Genomic DNA, 13443 nt, shown 5'->3' on the forward strand with positions numbered 1-13443 from the left:
AATAGAGTAATAAATATGCACAAACATATATACATATATACAGGTGCTGTGGGGAAGGGAAGGAGGTAAGATGGGGGGATGGAGAGGGGGACGAGGGGGAGAGGAAGGAAGGGACTCAGTCTGGGAAGGCCTCTTGGAGGAGGTGAGCTCTCAGTAGGGCCTTGAAGGGAGATCTTCTATCTATCCCACTGCTTCGTTTAGTGCTTGGCACATAATGAATGCTTAACAAATACCACCGTTATTATTATTATTAGTTCATTCATTCATTCATTCAATCGTATTTATTGAGCGGTTACTGTGTGCAGAGCACTGTACTAAGCTCTTGGGAAGTACAAGACGGCAACACGTAGAGACGGTCCCTACCCAACAGCGGGCTCACAGTCTAGAAGGGGGAGACAGGCAACAAAACAAAACATATTAACAAAATAAAATAAATAGAATAAATATGTGCAAATAAAATAGAGTAATAAATACGTACAAACATATATACATATATATATATAGGTGTTGTGGGGAGGGGAAGGAGGTAAGGCAGGGGGGGATGGGGAGGGGGAGGAGAGGGAGAAGAAGGTGGGGGCTCAGTGTAGGAAGGCCTCCTGGAGGAGGTGAGCTCTCAGTAGGGCTTTGAAGGGAGCAAGAGAGCTAGTTCTCCGACTGTAATTTCTCTTCTGTTCTTTTTAAAGCGCTTACTATAGGCCAGGCGCTGTACTAGACTCTGGGGTACGTACAAGCTTATCAGGTTGGACATAGTCCATATCCCACAAAGCGCTCACAGTCTGAATCCCCATTTTATAGATGAGATAACTGAGGCAGAGAGAAGTGACTTTTGTATTTTAGCTAAGTGAATTTTGTATTTTAGTGTCTGTCTCCCCGGCTAGATTGTGAGATGCGGTTCTGTTGTACTCTCCCGAGTGCTTAGTTCAGTACTGCTCTGTACTCACTCGGTATCTGCACTCGATAAATACCATTGTTTGATGAATTGGGCATTTGGGAGTTTCGCCAGTGGCTTTTTTGGAGTTGGCTTGAGCCCTCTCGGAGATACCAGGGAGTGCCCCGTCCCAACGCCTACCATTTCTCCCACTCCTCCGGCCCCCCAGGACTGACCCATGGGCTTGGGCTCCAACTCCTTTCCCTTAGAGAAGCCTAGTGGATAAAGCACAGGCCTGGGAATCCCAAGGACCTGGGAATCTAACTCAGGTCCTAACTCGAACTGAGCGCTTACTGTGTACTAAGCTGTACTGAGGGCATGGAAGAGCACAATAAAACAATGAACAGTCACATTCCCTGCCCACAGCGAGCTAGAGGGGGGAGACAGACATTAATATAAATACACAAATTACAGATATCATCATCATCATCAATCGTATTTATTGAGCGCTTACTACGTGCAGAGCACTGTACTAAGCGCTTGGGAAGTACAAATTGGCAACATCTAGAGACAGTCCCTACCCAACAGTGGGCTCACAGTCTAAAAGGGGGAGACAGAGAACAAAACCAAACATACTAACAAAATAAAATAAATAGAATAGATATGTACAAATAAAATAAATCGAGTAAAAAATATGTACAAACATATATACATATATACAGGTGCTGTGGGGAATGTACATAAGTACATAAGTCCCGCGGGGCTGGGAGGGGGGGATGAATGCAGGGAGTAAGTCAAGGCAACGCAGAAGGGCTTGGGAGAAGAGAAAGGAGGGCTTAGTCAGGGAAGGCCTCTTGGAGGAGACGGGCTTTCAATAAGGCTTTCAATAAGGCTCTCCACCTTTTAGACTGTGAGCCCACTGCTGGGTAGGGACTGTCTCTATATACTGCCATCTTGTACTTCCCAAGCGCTTAGTACAGTGCTCTGCACACAGTAAGCGCTCAATAAAGACGATTGATTGATTTGAAGGTGAGCAGAGTCGCTGTCTGTCGGATACGAGGAGGGAGGGCATTTGGGGGGCCGGAGGGGTGGGAGAAATGGTAGGGGCTGGGATGGGGCACTTCCAAGTGTCTCCACCACTTCATCATCATCATCAATCGTATTTATTGAGCACTTACTGTGTGCAGAACACTGTACTAAGTGCTTGGGAAGTACAAATTGGCAACATATAGAGACAGTCCCTACCCAACAGTGGGCTCATTGTCTGCCATGGGACCTTGGGCAAGGCTCTGTGCCCCAGTTCCCTCAACTATAAAATGGGAATTAAGACTGGAATGACAGTGTACTCTCCCAAGCGCTTAGTACAGAGCTCTGCACACAATAAGTGCTCAATAAATATGACTGACTAACCGTGGGCCCCACTTGGGACTGGGACTATGTCCAACACGACTGTTGGGTAGGGATTGTGTCTGTCTGCTGCTTTCCAAGCACTTAGTCCAGTGCTCTGCACACAGTAAGTGCTCAATAAATACGATGGAATGAATGAATTGGCTTGTATCCACCCCAGCGCTTAGTACAGGGCCTGGCACACAGTAAGCCCTTAACAAATACCGTAATTATTATTATTGTTTCCCTCCAAGCCAGTCATTCCTGTTCTAAGGCAGTTCAATTTGTGTTCCCTCCGAGGAATGTTGGTCGCCAAACCCCGCAGGGAGCGGCCCAGCTCCAGAACGCAGACTCCAGGTAGGGACCATCTCTAGATGTTGCCAACTTGTACTTCCCAAGCGCTTAGTACAGTGCTCTGCACAATAAGTGCTCAATAAATACGATTGATGATGATGATGATGATGATAATAAGTGCTTCAATAAATATGAGTGACTAACCGTGAGCCCCACTTGGGACCGGGACTATGTCCAACACGACTGTTGGGTAGGGATTGTGTCTACCTGTTGCTTTCCAAGCACTTAGTCCAGTGCTCTGCACACAGTAAGCGCTCAATAAATATGATGGAATGAATGAATTGGCTTGTATCCACCCCAGCGCTTAGTACAGGGCCTGGCACACAGTAAGCCTGAAACAAATACTGTAATTATTATTATTGTTTCCCTCCAAGCCAGTCATTCCTGTTCTAAGGCAGTTCAGTTTGTGTTCCCTCAGAGGAATGTTGGTCGCCAAACCCCGCAGGGAGCGGCCCAGCTCCAGAACGCAGACTCCCGGTAGGGACCGTCTCTAGATGTTGCCAACTTGTACTTCCCAAGCGCTTAGTACAGCGCTCTGCACACAATAAGTGCTCAATAAATATGACTGACTGACTAACCGTGAGCCCCACTTGGGACCGGGACTATATCCAACACGATTGTTGGGTAGGGATTGTGTCTACCTGCTGCTTTCCAAGCGCTTAGTCCAGTGCTCTGCACACAGTAAGCGCTCAATAAATACGATGGAATGAATGAATTGGCTTGTATCCACCCCAGCGCTTAGTACATGGCCTGGCACACAGTAAGCCCGTAACAAATACCGTAATTATTATGATTGTTTTCCTCCAAGCCAGTCATTCCTGTTCTAAGGCAGTTCAATTTGTGTTCCCTCCGAGGAATGTTGGTCGCCAAACCCCGCAGGGAGCGGCCCAGGTCCAGAACGCAGACTCCCGGTAGGGACCGTTTCTAGATGTTGCCAACTTGTACTTCCCAAGCGCTTAGTACAGCGCTCTGCACACAGTAAGCGCTCAATAAATATGACTGATTGATTCCCGAGCCCCGAAATCCTCCGCAGCTTGGCAGGCTGCCCTTGGGCGGGAACGCCTTTGCTCCGACTTTGTGTTGCTTCCCTGGGGCAGGAAGCGAGTAGCTTCTTGCAGTCCCGTGCGTTGGCCTTTTTCCCTCCTGGCTCTCCAGCCCGCTCAAGTTGGACGTCCCCGGAGCCCGCCCCGTCTGCTCAGAGCCGGCTTAGATCACGTTTGGCTCCTTCTTGCTTTCCCGGAGCGGGGATTGATCCGAGAGAACAGAGAACGGAGAAGAGGGCCCTTCGGAAGCTTCTTCCTCACAAGCTGGAACCTCCCTGGACTGCCTCCCCCTTCTAGACTGTGAGCCCGCTGTTGGGTAGGGACCGTCTCTATGTGTTGCCGACTTGTCCTTCCCAAGCGCTTAGTACAGTGCTCTACACACAGTAAGCGCTCAATAAATACGATTGATTGATTGATTGAATGATTGATTGTCAAAGGATCCCGGGCAAGGCAGTTGGGGCTATCACCACCGCCATGTCTCCCTGCCCCTAAGATGCCTAGGGAAGCAGTGTGAAGCTCACAGTCATAATCTGCATTTTACGGATGAGGTAACTGAGGCATTCGGGGCATTATGTCTACTGGAGCAGTGTGGCCTAGTGGAAAAGACCCAGGCTTGAGAGTCAGAGGACATGGGTTCTGATTCCGGTTCTGTCACTTAACTTCTCTGAACCTCAATCAATCAATCAATCATATCTATTGAGCGCTTGCTGTGTGCAGAGCACTGGACTAAGCGCTTGGGAAGTCCAAGTTGGCAACATATAGAGACGGTCCCTACCCAACAGTGGGCTCACAGTCTAAAAGGGGGAGACAGAGAACAAAACCAAACATACTAAACCTCAGTTTCCTCATCTGTAACATGGGGGCTCATTCAACACCTGTTCTTCCTCCTGCTTAGGCTGTGAGCCTCATGCAAGAAAGGGATTGTGTCTCTTATGTGAGCCCACTGTTGGGTAGGGACCATCTCTATATGTTGCCAACTAGTACTTCCCAAGCGCTTAGTACAGTGCTCTGCACACAGTAAGTGCTCAATAAATATGATTGAATGAATGAATTAACTTGTATCGAAGAGAAGCAGCGTGGCTCAGTGGAAAGAGCATGGGCTTTGGAGTCAGAGGTCATGGGTTCAAATTCTGGCTCTGCCAATTAGCTATGTGACTTTGGGCAAGTCACTTCACTTCTCTGGGCCTCAGTTCCCTCATCTGGAAAATGGGAATGAAGACTGTGAGCCCCCCATGGGACAACCTGATCGCCTTGTAACCTCCCCAGCACTTAGAACAGTGCTTTGCACATAGTAAGCGCTTAATAAATGCTATCATCATTATTATTATTACCACCCCAGGATTTAGAGCAGTGCTTCTTTTTTCTTTAATGGTATTTGATCAGTGCTTTAGAACAGTGCTTTTTTTTTTAAAATGGTATTTATTCAGCACTTACTACCTACCAAGCAGAGTTACTTTGTACCAAGCAGGTACAAAGTAATCAGTTTGACACAGTCCATGTCCGACACGGGGCTCACAGTCTTAAGCCCCGTTTTACAGACGAGATAACTGAGGCACAGAGAAATGAGGTAACTTGCCCAAGATCACACAGCAGACAAGTGCTGGAGCTGGGATTAGAACCCAGGTCCTTCTGATTTCCAGACCAATGCTCTACCACTAGGCCAGGCTGCTTCTTACACATTATGCTTGACACATATTAAGTACTTAACTTGCCCAAGATCACACAGCAGACAAGTGCTGGAGCTGGGATTAGAACCCAGGTCCTTCTGATTTCCAGACCAATGCTCTACCACTAGGCCAGGCTGCTTCTTACACATTATGCTTGACACATATTAAGTACTTAACAAATACCATAATTATTATCATTATTACAGTCAATATCCTCTAAAGGCCCCCTAGACCTCCCAATCTGCTGCAGAAAATAATAATAATTATTATTATGGTATTGGCTAAGTGCTTACTATGTGCCAGACACTATACTAAGCGCTGGGGTGGATACAAGCAAATCAGGTTGGACCATGTCCTGTCCCATGTGGGGCTCGCGGTCTCTTTTACAAATCAGGTAACTGAGGCACAGAAAAGTTAAGTGACTTGCCCAGGGTGGCACAGATGAGTGGCAGACCCAGGATTAGAACCCATGACCTTCTGATTCCCAGGCCTGTGCTCTATCCGCTAGGCCACCGCAATTCCTGCAGGCAGAGAGGGCTAACCGGGAGGCTTGCTTCAAAGACGGTTCCCCGGACTCCAACCCCCTGAAGTCTCCCGCCTCCCCACGCTGCCCGTTGCATCTAACTGGCTCCAACTCCCTGGCATTTGTTGCTGATGTCAGAAAAAGTTGCGATAAATAAAAGGAGCTATTCACCACTCAGGAAATGAGATGCTGAAAATGACTCCGAGTCTGTGAAGGTAAACATAACCGTCTTTCCCTGCTACTGGATAAAATGGAGGAAATTCTTGATGGCAAGAGGAAAAAAAAAATAAGCCTGTTCTCTGGAGCTGGGGAGGTTGTTGGGGCAGCCTTGGGAGAGCCCCGCCGTGACTGAACGGAAGGTTTTCTTCTGACAAGCTTAAAAAATGGAAGCTCACAAGCACGCCTGCCCCAGACCGCAGACCCTGCAGATAGCAACGGCAGAAACAGCCCCTTTCCGTTTCTCTCCTTTTAGGGACTTTTGGGTTAAGTTTTTAAAAAGCCAGGCACCCAGGCTGCTTTTCAGAGGTTGCTGCTGCCTTGTGAGAAGCAGTGTTGCCTATTGCTTCTGGGCCTGGGCCTCAGAAGGACCTGGGTTCTAATCCCCGGCTCCATCAACCGTCCACTTTGGGACCTTGGGCCGGTCACTTAACTTTTCTGTGCCTCAGTTCCCTCATCTGCAAAACGAGGATGAAGACTGTGAGCCCTAAGTGGGACATGGACTGTGTCCACCCTGATTACTTTGTATCTAGCCCAGAGCTTAGTAAGCATCTAACAAATACCATTAAAAAAAAAGGAGGGTGTGGACAGCAACTCTTCCAAGAATATCCAGAGCCTCCTTCCCCTCCTCCTCCCCCCTCTCTCCTCCCGATCCCACCCCCTCCTCCCTCACCACACAACTTCCTCATCAGAGTTGCTGCAATGGCTCTCTCTGGCTCTGCGTGTTCAAGGTCTCTCGTTCTTCCCCAGCCCCTCCTCGCAGGCACAGACTTACTGGGGAATTACTCTCCCTCTCGATCCCTGCAGTTTTCCACCCGTAAAATGGATCGGAACCTTCCTGGTGGTACAGAGACCGTCTGCCAGAATCCATTTCGGATCACGGTACATTACACGGAAACAGGCTTCTTCTCTAGTTGCCTGAAACTGCACCTCAACTTGGGAGAGCAGACGATAAATCAGGTGTGACGGAGTCAGGTTCGGCCTTGACCGCCGGCTAATACTGTGTGCACTGAGTATAATAATAATAATAATAATAATAATAATAATGGCCTTTATTAAGCATTTACTAGGTGCAAAGCACTGTTCTAAGAGCTGGGGGGATACAAAGTGATCAGGTTGTCCCACGTGGGGCTCATGGTTTTAATCCCCATTTTCCAGATGAGGGAACTGAGGCCCAGAGAAGTGAAGTGACTTGCCCAAAGTCACACAGCTGGCAAGCGGCAGAGCTGGGATCTGAACCCATGACCTCTGCCTCCCAAGCCCGGGCTCTTTCCACTGAGCCACACTGCTTCTCTAAGATGCAGTATTATCATGGCATTTGTTAAGCGCTTACTATGCTAGTCGAAGCACTGGGATACATGCAAGTTAATCAGGCAGAGCACAGCTCCTGCCCCACATAATAATAATAATAATAATGATGGAATTTATTAAGTGCTTACTACGTGCAAGACACTGTTCTAAGCGCTGGGGAGGTTACAAGGTGATCGGGTTGTCCCACGGGGGGCTCACAGTCTTAATCTCCCCCTTTTAGACTGTGAGCCCACTGTTGGGTAGGGACTGTCTCTATACGTTGCCAACTTGTACTTCCCAAGCGCTTAGTACAGTGCTCTGCACACAGTAAGCACTCAATAAATACGATTGATTGATTGATTAATCCCCATTTTTCAGATGAGGGAACTGAGGCCCAGAGAAGTGAAGTGCCTTGCCCAAAGTCACCCAGCTGACAAATGGCCGAACTGGGATTTGAACCCATGACCTCTGTCTCCAAAGCCCGGGCTCTTTCCACTGAGCCACGCGCGGCTCACACTCTAAGTGGGAGAGAGAACAGGCACTGAATCCCCACTTTGCAGGCGTGAAAACCGAGGCCCAGGGAGGCGAGGCGATTTGCCCAAGGGCACCAGGCCACGCTGCACCTCCATCCCCGTGCGGAAAAGCCTCGTAACCGGAGTGTGTCCGTTTCTGCCTAAAGACACTCTATTTGTCACCTTGAAGTAAAAACATTAAAGGTTCCCTGGTGTTCGTGGCCACGCTGCCGGCTTGTGAAGCAAGCCCTCTTCCGGACCGGATTACCGCTTCAACGGTTACCGTGTAGCAATGCGCTTGGCTAGTTTACAGAATGTAAACTGAAACAGAAGAAAATATATCCGGGGACTTTGTATTTCCCTAATCAAGATTTAAGGGTATTTGGTTCCCATCCAGGCCGGGGCTTAGACGGTTTATTGGGAAATCCGTCCCTCCTTAGGCAGGTCTGTTCAGAGCTCAGGCCGCAGTTTGGCCTGCTCACAGGCTGCTATCTTCCTCTCTGATAGTGGGAGGAGTTTATATAGTATATATGTTGCCAACTTGTACTTCCCAAGCGCTTAGTACAGTGCTCTGCACACAGTAAGCGCTCAATAAATACGATTGATGATGATGATATAGTGAGAGTAGTTGAAGTAGTAGTAGTAATAGTAATTCTTGTAGTAGTGGAAATAGTAGTTGTAGCAATAGCTGTTGGAGTAGTAGCATTAGTTTTAGCAGTAGTGAGAAGCAGCGTGGCTCAGTGGAAAGAGCCCGGGCTTTGGAGTCCGAGGTCATTCATTCATTCAATCGTATTTATTGAGCGCTTACTGCGTGCAGAGCACTGGACTAAGCGCTTGGGGAGGACAGGTTGGCAACATCTAGAGACAGTCCCTACCCAACAGCGGGCTCACAGTCTAGAAGGGGGAGACAGAGAACAAAACAAAACATATTAACAAACTAAAATAAATAGGTCATGGGTTCAAATCCCAGCTCCGCCAATTGTCAGCTGTGTGACTTTGGGCAAGTCACTTCACTTCTCCGCGCCTCAGTTACCTCATCTGTCCAATGGGGATGAAGACTGTGGGCCCCCCGTGGGACAACCTGATCACCTTGTAACCTCCCCAGCGCTTAGAACAGTGCTTTGCACATAGTAAGCGCTTAATAAATGCCATTATTATTAGTAGTAGTAGTAGTAGTAGTTGTGAGCACTTAATAAATGCCATTAGTAGTAGTAGTAGTAGTAGTAGTTGTTGAAGTAGGAGTAGTAGTTGAAATAGTAGCAGTAGAGTTGTAGTCATATTCATTCATTCGATTGCATTTATGAAGTGCTTAATAATAATAATGATGGCATTTGTTAAGCGCTTACTATGTGCAAAGCACTGTTCTAAAAGCGCTGGGGAGGATACAAGCTGATCAGGTTGTCCCACGTGGGGCTCACAGTCTTCATCCCCATCTTACAGATGAGGTAACTGAGGCCCAGAGAAGTGAAGCGACTTGCCCAAAGTCACACAGCTGACAATTGGCAGAGCCGGGATCTGAACCCATGACCTCTGACTCCAAAGCCCGGGCTCTTTTCCACTGAGCCACGCTGCTTCTCTAGTAGTTGAAGTAGTAGTAGCAGTAGTTTTAGTAGTAGTAGTTGGAGTTGAAGTAGTAGTAGTAGCAGCAGCAGTAATATTGTGGTGGTAGTAGCGCCCATACTAGGCACTTGGGAAGCACAGAATACACAGTGATACATTCCCTGCCACAGGGAGCTTACACTCTAATGGGAAAGAAGCTGTCCTTCTGCCTAGGCGTGTGGATAGACTTTCACCCCCTAGTAACTGCAACTGGGGTTTCCGTGAGGGCTCCTCTTGAGCTTTAGAATAAATTAATAAATTACATTTGTTCTTTCTGCCTTCCTCCCTCCACCCCACCCCTTTCCCTGCATCCCGCTGCCTAGTCTCGGGAGAAAGGCACCGTGCCCGCCTTCTCACTGTCTGGCTCCCAGATCATTCCCTGAAGGGAGTTGAGCTCCAAGCCCCTCCCCACAGGAACTTCCTCAGTCTTCCCAGCTGCAGGGTGTCCATTCCCGATCCTCTCTATCCGCCCCACGGGCAAAGTCTGGGCACGCTCAGCAGTACAGGAAGAATCAGAGAGCACAGCAGACCGGAGCACGGATCCGAGGAGGGGCCTCAGTTACAATTTAGCCGCCCCAAGCATCAACACCGGCGCTGAATAACCCAGAGAGGCACCGTTCCACCTCATTTATGCTCACAGCTAATCCGGATGGGCTCTATTACAACATGCCTCCCCCTCTGAGGAGGTGGGATACTCCAGACTCAGCTCGGAGGACTTGGGAATGTGCGCTTTCACCCTGAGCCATACCGGGAGGGAAAAAGAGGGGGGAAAAAAGCCGGACCCAAACGGACAAGAGAAGAGATTTTTAAGGGATGCAGGGTTTGGGGGGCCTGGTTCTGAATTCTAAGGGATGGAATCTCTTCCTCTCCGGGAATTCCCAACACGGGGGCTCCCCGTGCCCACACGGACAACCCATCAAATAGGAGGGAAAGGACCCAAGATCAATCAATCCGTCGTGCTTACTGAGAGTTTATCGCGTGCACGGCCCTGTGCAAAGCGCTTGGGAGAGTACAATATAACGGTAGATCAATCCATCGTGCTTACTGAGAGTTTATCGCGTGCACGGCCCTGTACAAAGCGCTTGGGAGAGTACAATATAACGGTAGATCAATCAATCGTATTTATTGAGCGCTTACTGTGTGCACAGCACTGTACTAAGCACTTGGGAAGATGCCTTCCCTGTGAGTTGAGGGAGAAGACGGTATATTTATGGAGGAGGGGACTATGCCAATCAGGTTTCCCTGCTCTAAACTACAGATCCTTCTCCGCGAAGCCAGGCTCGAGAGGGGCAGGAGTGAGAACTTTACAAATCGAATGCCTTCTGAGAAGCCAATATAACAGTCGGTAGATCAATCATATTTATTGAGTGCTTACTGTGTGCAGAGCACTGTACTAAGCACTTGGGAAGATGCCTTCCCTGTGAGTTGAGGGAGAAGATGGAATATTTATGGAGGAGGGGACTATGCCAATCAGGTTTCCCCGCTCTAAACTACAGATCCTTCTCCGCGAAGCCAGGCTCGAGAGGGGCAGGAGTGAGAACCTTACAAATCGAATGCCTTCTGAGAAGCCCCACCCCGCAGTCGGTTCTAAAGTGAGTTGTCCCACAGGGTAGCAGGATGAATTTTCAGCTTTTCTGTGTTAAAAATCAGCGGCAAAAAAGCACTCACACACACAGACACGGACTCTTACCTTCAAAAACAGGGCGAGGGCGGAATTGAGGGCGTTGCCGATGAGGGGGCAGCTCAGCTCACGGACTCTGAGCAGTCGACGTGAACCTCGCCTCGGTTAGAGCCGACTGGGAGGCAGAAGTTGAGTTCTCCTTCTGAAGTAATCTGACTTCCCTTTTCCTCTCTGAGTAAGAAACCACTTCCTTGTGTGGGCGTCGGGGGACTGCGGCCGAGCGGAGCTAGCGAGAGGCTCAGTCAGGCTGCGCGGGAGCTGGCTCGGCTCCTCGGGCCTGCTCCCAGCCCGGAGCCGAGGGAGAATTCTCCGGATCGTCTCCGCATCTGTGTGTCCCGGGGCTCCTGGACGTCAAAACAAACTGAAAGGCTTCGAATCCTAATTAGAAACCGATCCCATCCACCGGGAGCTCCCCCTCATGAAACTAAACTTTAGGAAACTCAGGCTCTCGCTGGTCTGGACCTCCTTCCCCCAACTCTCCCCGCTTCCACCCTTTCCTCCTTCTAAAACTTCATCGCTGAAGTAAACTGCCCAAGCACGTGGTCCCATTTGGGGGAAGAAAGGGAGGGGGGCAAAATACTGCTGGTATGTACAAAGAACCTCACAACTCCGCTTTCCCTTCACACTCACACACACACGTGACCACGAGAGCGGCCAGAGAGGCACACCCAACCACGAATCCCCACATCCGAGAGGCAAATATCTCTTAGGTGAACAGCAGAGCTTTGGTTTCCTTTTAAACATTCCGTTTCCAACCTCCCTCGCTCCCCGGCCCGCCACATTAACAAGAGGTATTGCTTGGGCTCGAATCAAAAATAAATCACTTCCTCTTCTACTTACTCACCAGTACCTAGGAAGGCCCTCCTAGCTTTCCACAGCTGTTGGATCGGCTGCTGTGGGAATACGGTTTCTCATCCGTCTTCGGGTCCCGCTGATGTCATCGGGGAAGCGGAATTCTGAATTCAGGTCCGGGCGGGATGGGTGAGCTGGTTCGGCTCTCAAATCGGGTCCGGTGATGAGTCCGGTTTTCACTGAGACTGGCCCTTTAAACTCTGATTTTTCCAGATGGTTTCTTCCCAGGTTTCCTTACTCTCTGACATTCCTGGCCTGTTTACCACGCCTGTGGCGTTTTTGATGTGGTTGCACAATTTTTCCACCTCCTCCCTAAGCAAATATCTAACCGCTCCACGGCCCACCCATTTCCAGTCACGGGGCTTCCATGAAAACTCCTGAGAAGTAGCGTGGCCCTGGGGGTGGAGCACAGGCCGGGGGCCAGAAGGACTTGGGTTCTAATCAATCAATCGCATTTACTGAGCGCTTACTGTGTGCAGAGCACCGTACTAAGTGCTTGGGAAGTACAAGTTGGCAACTAATCCCGGCTCCGTCGCTTCTCTGCTGTGTGTCCTTGGGGAAGTCACTTTATTGCTCCGTGCCTCGGGTACCTCATCTGTATTATGAGGGTTAAGACTGTGAGCCCCATGAGGGACAATCCGATAGGCTTGTTTCTATCTACTCCAGCGCTTATTACAGTGCCTGGAACAGATACCATAAAAAAAACCACTGGGATGGATAGATTTTGTTAGTATGTTTGGTTTTGTTCTCTGTCTCCCCCTTTTAGACTGTGAGCCCACTGTTGGGTAGGGACTGTCTCTATATGTTGCCAACTTGTACTTCCCAAGCGCTTAGTACAGTGCTCTGCACACAGTAAGCGCTCAATAAATACGATTGATTGATGGAATAGAGGCTATCTCAGCCCACCACCTGCTGCCCTGGGAGAGCAGAGATAGTCCAGGTGAAAAGAGCACGGGGGTGGCTATGTGCAGGTTGTAAATGGGCAGAGAAATTCCAGGAAGGAGTCACTGCCCCTTCTCAAGACACAGGTCAGATGAGAGGAGGGAATATGAGTGTTTATTGTTATATTGTACAGTCAGAGGAGAGGAGGGAATTAGTGTTTATTGTTATATCGCACTCTCCCAAGCACTCAGTACAGTGCTTTGCACCCTATAATAAGCTCTCAGTAAATACAGCTGAAGGAATGAATGAAGGAACGAGTGAGGCCCCTAGAAACCTGGCCGCCAGGGAGGGAACAGGCCCTCCGAGTTTGGAGGGGACTACCAAGGCGTCCGACGTGGCATCGACGGGGGGCTTCCCAACTCCCTCCTCACTCCTGCCTCGGGTGAAAGAATCAAGCTTCAGGAAGCACAGATTGGCATTTCTCTGTCTCTATATGTTGCCAACTTGTACTTCCCAAGCGCCTAGTACAGTGCTCTGCACACAGTAAGCGCTCAATAAATACGATTGATG

General features: G+C 49.2%; 1 protein-coding gene across 1 annotated transcript in view; it reads right to left on the minus strand.

Moving 5' to 3' along the window:
- The window catches only part of ARPC1B (actin related protein 2/3 complex subunit 1B), a 50683-nt gene extending 38342 nt beyond the window's left edge, over window positions 1-12341 (minus strand). The window contains exons 1-2 of the mRNA XM_038763805.1: window positions 11984-12341; window positions 11149-11483 (exon numbers count right to left, since the gene is read on the minus strand). The gene's annotated coding sequence lies outside the window, so the exon portion shown is untranslated. The remainder of the gene's footprint in view (window positions 1-11148; window positions 11484-11983) is intronic.
- Window positions 12342-13443: the final 1102 nt, after the last annotated feature.

Source organism: Tachyglossus aculeatus, chromosome 21, assembly GCF_015852505.1.
Source record: "Tachyglossus aculeatus isolate mTacAcu1 chromosome 21, mTacAcu1.pri, whole genome shotgun sequence".
NCBI lineage: Eukaryota > Metazoa > Chordata > Mammalia > Monotremata > Tachyglossidae > Tachyglossus > Tachyglossus aculeatus.